We start from the raw sequence: 7,681 nt of genomic DNA, 5'->3' as shown, positions 1-7,681 counted from the left end.
TACTTAACCACTACGCCACCAGGGTTTCCAACAAAATGATAGCTGCACACAAATATAGTGTTTTGAAGTCTTAGAAATCTTCTGAGCATGAGTAGCTATTCCCTAAACTAGCTCTTGAAGAGATGCTTCTGGATATTTCTGTAGCTATGGCAACCACTTTAGGTCAGTATATCAGCTTTTGTGGCATAACAAACTACACAAAGACACAGTGGCTTAAAAACAACAATATTTATTACATCTCACGTTTCTGTAGGCTGGCTTGGTTGGGTTTGGATTGTCTAGAATGGCCTCACTCACGCACATGTCTGAGGCCTCATCCAGGGGCTTGAACATTTGGGGTGACTGCAGTTTCTCTCCATGTGGCACGGTGGTCTGATCTGGGCCTGTTTATGAATGTTAGCAGCAAAAGAGGTCAAATCCCAATGTGCAGGACTTTTTCAAGTCTCTGCTTGTGTCATATTAACTAGTATCCAAAGCAAGGTCCCCAGGTGGTACAAATAGTTACCTGCTTGGCTACTAACTGAAAGGTTGGTGATTTGAATCCACACAGAGGCACCCTGGAAGAAAGATCTGGCGATCTATCCAAACGGTCACAGCATTATGGAGCACGGTTCTACTCGGAAACACATGGGGTTGCCAAGAGCCAGAATCAACTTGACTGTAACTGGTTTGTTTTTTTGTTATTGGTCAAAGCAAGTCATATAGCAAAGTTCAGATTCAAGGGTTAAAATATGGACTCTACCTCTTGATAGGAGGAGCCAGCAAAAAAACCCTCAAACCTACTGCCATTGAGGCAATACCCAACTCATGGTAAGTCTATAGGACAAGGTAGAGCTACCTCATAGGGTTTCCAAGGAGTGGCTGATAGATTTGAACTGCTGACCTTTTGGTTAGCGGCAGAGCTCTTAATCACTGTGCCACAAAACCCACTGCCATAAAGTCGACTGCGGCTCATAGCAACTCTACAGGACAGGGTAGAACTGCCCCATAGGATTTTCAAGGCTGTAATCTTTATGGATGCAGACTGCCAAGTCTTTCTCCTGCAGAGCAGCTGGTGGGTTCGAAACACCGATCTTTTGATTAGCAGCCGAGCACTTTAACCACTGTGCCACCAAGGCTCCTTTGGAGGAGCAGCAAAGGGGCTTATATACAGAACTAAGAGAAATTTGTGGTCATTTTAAAATTAACCCCAGGCTGTCACTGTAGAAATTATTCTACTTGTTCAATAAGAAGTTTTAGAGCTATCTATGGCTTCAGGAAATACCATGCTTACAATAGTTATTACAAAACTAAGGTTATACAAATTTTTAAAAGCCTAACCAATCTAGAAGGCTGAATTTAAGAGAGAAATAGCAAAATCCGCTAACATTTCTGTATTATATTTAATTTGCAAAGTGTGTTCACTTTGCTTTCTTTGAGTCCTTCGAACCTGTTGGTGAAGTATTAATGTATTACGATCCTTATTCTCATTTTATAGATGTGTAAACCAATGCATAACATGTTAAGTATCTTGTTCACAATCACTTACCTATTAAGGGAAGAGGAATTTGAACTCAGGTCTTTTGATGGCAAAGCTCGTACTCATGCCTCCATGCTATACCAAGGAGTCTCTGGGGATACCCTGTTGGTCATTTAATGCAGTAAGAGACAAATAAAGGTAGCTATTAGAGATCTCTGAAATTTCTTTAGCCACTCCACTTACTATGTACACATAATGTTTTCATTCAATGAAAAATATGAAGATCTATATGTATATACTTTTTTTTTTTAAGGAAAAAATATCTGTATAAGTGAAATATCCAGCTAACTGGAGGTTAGATAAATACAGTTTTATTGATTTGTTTTTATACCATGCACAGGTCACATAGATCTAATCAGCTAAAAAGCAAATACAGGCTAGTGTCAGAAGTAGGGAAAAAGTAAATTTGTGAGTCTGTATTCTTTTTATTATAAACAATGCTCTACTTTTGATAAAAGACCCTATATATTGATTGCAGTTAACATTATATTAAAAATATTATATAGGCTTCTCTTCCTGATATACACTTAAAATTTAATTTATAGATCATAAATGGTTTGTTTTCCCAGAAGATTTTTTACCCTATGTAAGAGGCTGGTGAAATTTAACCACCTTATTATTCACTGGCATGTTTTGGTAAAAGTAATGAAGCAGGGAAACTTTCATTTCAACAAAGCATTTGAGTTGCCAAAGAATAAATACAAATCATGCCCTCAATAAGGACTTGGTGAATTCTCTTTGTCCTCCATTTCTGGAGTTTTAAAATACCTGTGGTCAGTTGTTTCCACAATAAATTTATATGTTTGTTCTCCTCTAAAGAGTTTAACTTCACAAAATTTTTTTTACTTTAAATATCAATAATTCCTCCATCCTCTGTTAGTGCAAGAAAGCTATTAAGGGATTTACCCTTGATATATTTCATTTTACAAGCACAGGGATGGAAGCTGTAGGCTTTCCATGAACCCTTCGTACGTAATTTGCACCAGGGGGTAGTAGGTTCCTAAAGACTTCTTTGTGAGAGATCAACATTCACCAAGCCTGTACTTTCACATGATAATTGAGGACTACTTTGTGTTTTCTTGTCCAGTTTTCACTGAGATTATCCTATACCTGGACTAGTGATCCTGGCCTTGGGCCCTGTGTGCAGCCAGAGGCTAATAAAGTAGTTCACCTTGGTAGAGTGACTCAAATAAAGAATCTCTGAGAAGCAGATCCCCCTGAACCTTCAGAGGCATTAGCTGACCTTGGACTAGCTGTATGGATTTCCCTTCTCAGTCAAATTACTTAATGGGAGGTTCAAATGAGACAAACCGTGGAAAATTTTTTGTAAACTCTTAAAATCTATAGAAACATGAGCTATAATATAAACATACCTTGACGGTGTACCAATTAGAAGGAACTCCAAAATTATTTTAAAATCTTAGTTACTGGGTTATATAAAAATTCAAGGATTTTGGAACCATACTATCTTCCTTCCCTGTATCTTTAGGCTCAACGGCACTTGAGAAAAAGTAGTCTGGGAGTAATCACAGCTGTTTTTGACTGCACAAAGCCAGGAACTTAGTCTAGCAGTGAAATTTTATGGTTAACCTCCCGTCTCCATCACTGTGCCCAAAAGAGAATGGAGAGGGTCTGCAAAATCACCTTAGGGGTTCATTCAAGAGGCTATTAACATTCCTACTTGTCCATTCCCTGGTTTCACCCCTTCACATTGCACAGTTAGTAGGCTGTAGGCTTCTCCTTAGCCATGGTCTGGATTCTTTTAGTGAGTCCTAATTATATTCATGGTTTCAGCTTTCAGGCTGAGGTAACTTTTATGGCCAATTTACTGGCTATTTTCAAAGAAATTTCCTAGTGTTTTACAGGGACTTTATTTACTTTCATAAGACCTCATCAGTGTATGCATTATAAAGAACCATACTGATTTGCTTTTCTCCTCTTTCCTTCATGCTGCCACCCCTAGAGGAAATTACTTGCAGGCAGAGACATCACGCAGAGAAAAGATGTCTCCTTATTCAGTGGAAGCAATTTCTTTCTTATGTGTTACTTCGACTGTCATAACATTCTCAGGCATGAACTTTGCTTTCTTGATTAATATTTATAACTCCTCTGTAGGCACCTGTAACGTCAGTGCCTGTGGAGGTGAGAAGTTCAGAACATGACACGCAGGAGAGTTGATACACTTTAATATATATAAAGGGACCAGGGTTGATTAAAGGTCCCTGGACCAAAGGAAGTCCTGGAACTAATTCTTGCTATAAACCAGGAGGAGTATTTGTTTCTGGCCTCAAACGAGTTCTAACTGGAGGTGGCATGACCCACCAGATTCAGGGCAAGGAGAACCCGGCTCAGTATGTCTACCTGCAGCTTTGCCCTGTGACTTTGGGCAATTCCCTAATATTCAATGCCTATATTTCCCCAACTATAATGTGAACTTACTGAGTGATTGTCTACATGGGCTTGTTAAGGATAGAACAAATGGCATGTTTGTGAAGCTGCCTTCAAGACATTCTCCTGCTCTTAGAATGATTAAGACTATTTTCCTCGACCTGGAAAGAAAAGATTTCCAGGAGCAGTTTAGAGAAACAGGCACTAAAAAGGCAGGATATGTGCCCATCATTCATTCTATTTACTCTCAGATACTGCCTGCCTCTGGAACAACACAACGATGTGATACAATACCTGAGTAGATTTGAAAATTAGAGGAAAAAAGGCTGGAATGTCTATTTGGATTGAGAACTTCTCATGGGACATTTATATAAACTTTTCTAATCTTTGTCGTTAAGTTAGTAGATGATTTTTGACAAGTCACCTTGTACTTTGTGTCTATTTTCATCAGTCATTAATTAATTCATTCATGGCTATTTATTCGTTAAACACATACTTTTGGATAATCAGTATGTCTAAGACACCATAGAATGCTACCCAGTTTTAGGGTTCAAGTCAAATTCTGCCTTGTCCATGAATTTTTTTTCTCTTATGCCCTCAGTTGCAGTTAATCTCTCTCCTCTAGGTCTCTACTTTCTAACTTCCTTATAGTACTTATCGCTTGTTGGAACATATTAATGATATTCAGGTACATGTCTTACTTCCCATACTGTTCCTTATTTATCTTTGAATCCCTAAACTGCCTACTACAACCCCTTGTACTTTACAGATAATTGATGAATATGTAATAGGAGATATATACAAAAATAACAATCATATAAGACAATATATGTCTATAATCATTGCCTAGGGCTGCGGTAACAATGTACCATAAATTGGGTGACATACAAGAACAGAAATTTATTGTCTTACATTTCTAGAGGCTAAAAGTCCAAAATCAGGGATTTTAGCTATGCTGATTCCTTCTGAGGCCTCTGAGGGAGAATCTGCCTCTCTCCTCTCCTAGCTTCTGGTGACAGCCTGCCATCCTTAGTGCCTCAGCCTGTAGATGCAACACTCCAATCTCTGCCTCTGCTTTCCTTCTGCGTCTATCTGTGTTTCTCGCCTCTTAAATAAGGCTACCACTCATATTAAATTAGAACCCACACTAGGATGACCTCATGTTAATTAATAACATCTTCAATTCCTTATTTCTGAACAAGGTCACAATAACAGGTACCAGAGTGAGGACTTCAACGTATCTTTTTTGGGGACACAATTCAATCCATAACAATGTCATGTGGGCATATCAGTGGTCCACATAATCAGTGCTTATAATAGTGAGCTATTAAAAGAGGATGAAGAAATGAGCAGGGAAAGCCACTTAGAAGTAGTCCGAGTGGTAATGGGTGGAGATTGGATACAGGTGTTCCAGGTAGAGGAATAGCATTAGCAACTGGCACACATGGGAAAAAATAATACATCTTTTGGGGACCAGGGAAGATGATGATGGACAGTAAATAGCTGCTAGATAATGGCGCATTGTTAATGCAAAGCTAAGGCAATTAGACTCTTCTGAAAGCAAAGGCTGGCTACCAAAAATTTTTGAACGGGTGAGTATCAAGATCAAAGGGATATTTTAGAAAGCTTTTTCATGTAATGGTATGCAAGGTAGTGAGGCAACCTGGAGGCAGGGTGTATTAGTTACTAGAGCAAGAGCTTGTGAGAGCCTTGGCACAGATATAAAGGTGTGAGGCAGTGAGACTAGAGCAGAAGGTTGGAATCCTAAGATATTATAAAGGAAGATCAATAGGACAATGTGACTGAGTTTGAGGATAAGGAAAAGGGTGGAATAAAAAAATGACCTCAAGCTCTTGCACTTGGGTGGCTTTGAAAATATTAATGCTCTTAACAAAAATAGGAACATCAATTTTGGAGGGAAGATAATCAATTCAGTTTTAGATATTCTCAGCTTTAGAATGCAATGGAATGTCTGCTTGCGGTCGAGGTAGGTGTCAACAATTGTGAAAAGTTCAGCACTGGCGTCTAGGAGGGAGGTCAGCAGCTAGAAAGTAAACGTAGGTAAAGTAGAGTTGTCCGACTACTCATACTTTAATAACCAAGTCCTATTTGTTTTTGTTACCCACCTTTGCCAATAAGGAAACCATGGTGGCGTAGTGGTTAAGAGCTATGGCTCCTAACCAAAAGGTCGGCCATTAGAATTCATCAGGCACTCCTTGGAAACCCTATGGGGAAGTTCTGCTCTGTCCTACAGGGTCGCTATGAGTCGGAATCAACTTGAACGCACCAGGTTTTTCTTTTTTTTTTTTGCCAATGAAGTGCCTTGCATATACTAGGCATTTCATGAATCACTTTTCCTGAATGCCAGCAAGAACCATAAGCAACTCTTTGTTACCTGTGCTAATGGAACTCCTAGACAAGTAAAAATTTTAAGTAACAGTCTCAATATTCTCTCTCCTAGAAATTATTTTGTTAGTATGTGTTACCAGTTTAAAATGTATGTCTTCTTTTCCTCTCTTGATGATGACTTGAGAGGCTTTAAGCCTTTTACAGATAGGAAAAGGATGCCTCAGTTAATTGGTATTTTGTACTTGCTGACTTCTCAGTTCCCTTAAATCTCTGAGAAACTATGTTTCTCTAAATCAGGCAGAAAGGAAACCAGAGAAAGCTACTAATTCTTGAAATACGAAGTGTGCATTACACCAAACATCTTTATTTTTTTTTTTCTCTACGTTTCTCTGTAAGTTAACCCAGCTCTGAGAAATGATTGCTGAACTTTGTGACAGGGTATTTTCAGTTCAACTTCTGTAGCTGCTTAATCTGTTTCTCCCCTCTCAGCCTGGGAGAGCTCAGCAATGCATTTTTCCAACTGTGGAGCGAAAAAGTCAGCTCCCCCCACCCCAGCAGTTCTCAGAGGTACTGGACCAATGCCTGGTTGCTCCTGGAGAATTGTTCGGTCGCCAGTGCAGCTGCGCTCCTAGTTACATGGTGGCCAAGAAAAGTCCCTTTCTATGCGCTCATTTTTTAGCTCATAGACATTGAGGCACCAGGATGTTGTAGGGGCTATGGGAGGCACTCTGCCCTATAAATATGACCTCCCCAAAGTTGCCTCTTCTGCTTCCTTGCTCTATCTAGCTCACAGTTTACTCTGTAACACAACCGAGAGGCTGCAGTCAAGACCTCTCTCTTCAAAGGAGAGATACTCACCCCTGGGGAACTGCAGAAAAGAAAGCAGGGAGGAATAATAGAAAATAGGCCTCCTTTCATTTCCCTTCAGTGGCTGGAGAAGGTGTGGTGCAGTTGAAGAGCCCTGGACACAGCCATTGAAAACTCTGTGGAGCGTAGTTCTACTCTGAAACACATGGGGTTGCCATGAGTTGGAATCAACCCCATGGCAACTGGTGTTTTTTTGTTGTTTTTGGTGGGGGCAGGGGAGCAGGAGATCTGCTCCTTCCAAACTATGCAATGCTTTTCAAGTTACTCTACCCCTCTGGGCCTCCATTTCCTCTTTGCAAAGTGAGGGGCTCTGATTAGATATTCTCTTAACTCCCTTTCCTCTCCTAATGCTCTATTTTTTGGAATATCATGCGATGACAAAGAAAAAGCACTCCAAATTATTCTTGCTGTAATCCTTCTGGAATACCAGGCAATGTCTAGCTACAGATAAACACTTCTCTATGATTTTAAAGTACTATGAAGAATAAAGTAAATTTCAGAGGATAAAATATATCCTGACATTTCTATTAAATTCAATTTAATATGAATTGAACTATG

General features: G+C 39.5%; 1 long non-coding RNA gene across 1 annotated transcript; it reads right to left on the bottom strand.

Annotated features, from left to right (window-relative positions):
- Positions 1 to 244: 244 nt before the first annotated feature.
- LOC126084688 (uncharacterized) lies at positions 245 to 7,198 on the bottom strand. The gene is made up of 3 exons (XR_007519052.1): positions 7,115 to 7,198; positions 1,529 to 1,621; positions 245 to 383 (listed from the first exon to the last, which is right to left on the bottom strand). It is a non-coding gene; the product is annotated as an uncharacterized LOC126084688 (long non-coding RNA).
- Between the last annotated feature and the right edge of the window lie 483 nt (positions 7,199 to 7,681).

Source organism: Elephas maximus, chromosome 1 (genome assembly GCF_024166365.1).
Source record: "Elephas maximus indicus isolate mEleMax1 chromosome 1, mEleMax1 primary haplotype, whole genome shotgun sequence".
Classification (NCBI taxonomy): domain Eukaryota; kingdom Metazoa; phylum Chordata; class Mammalia; order Proboscidea; family Elephantidae; genus Elephas; species Elephas maximus.
This window is presented reverse-complemented; position numbering and strand designations above follow the sequence as displayed.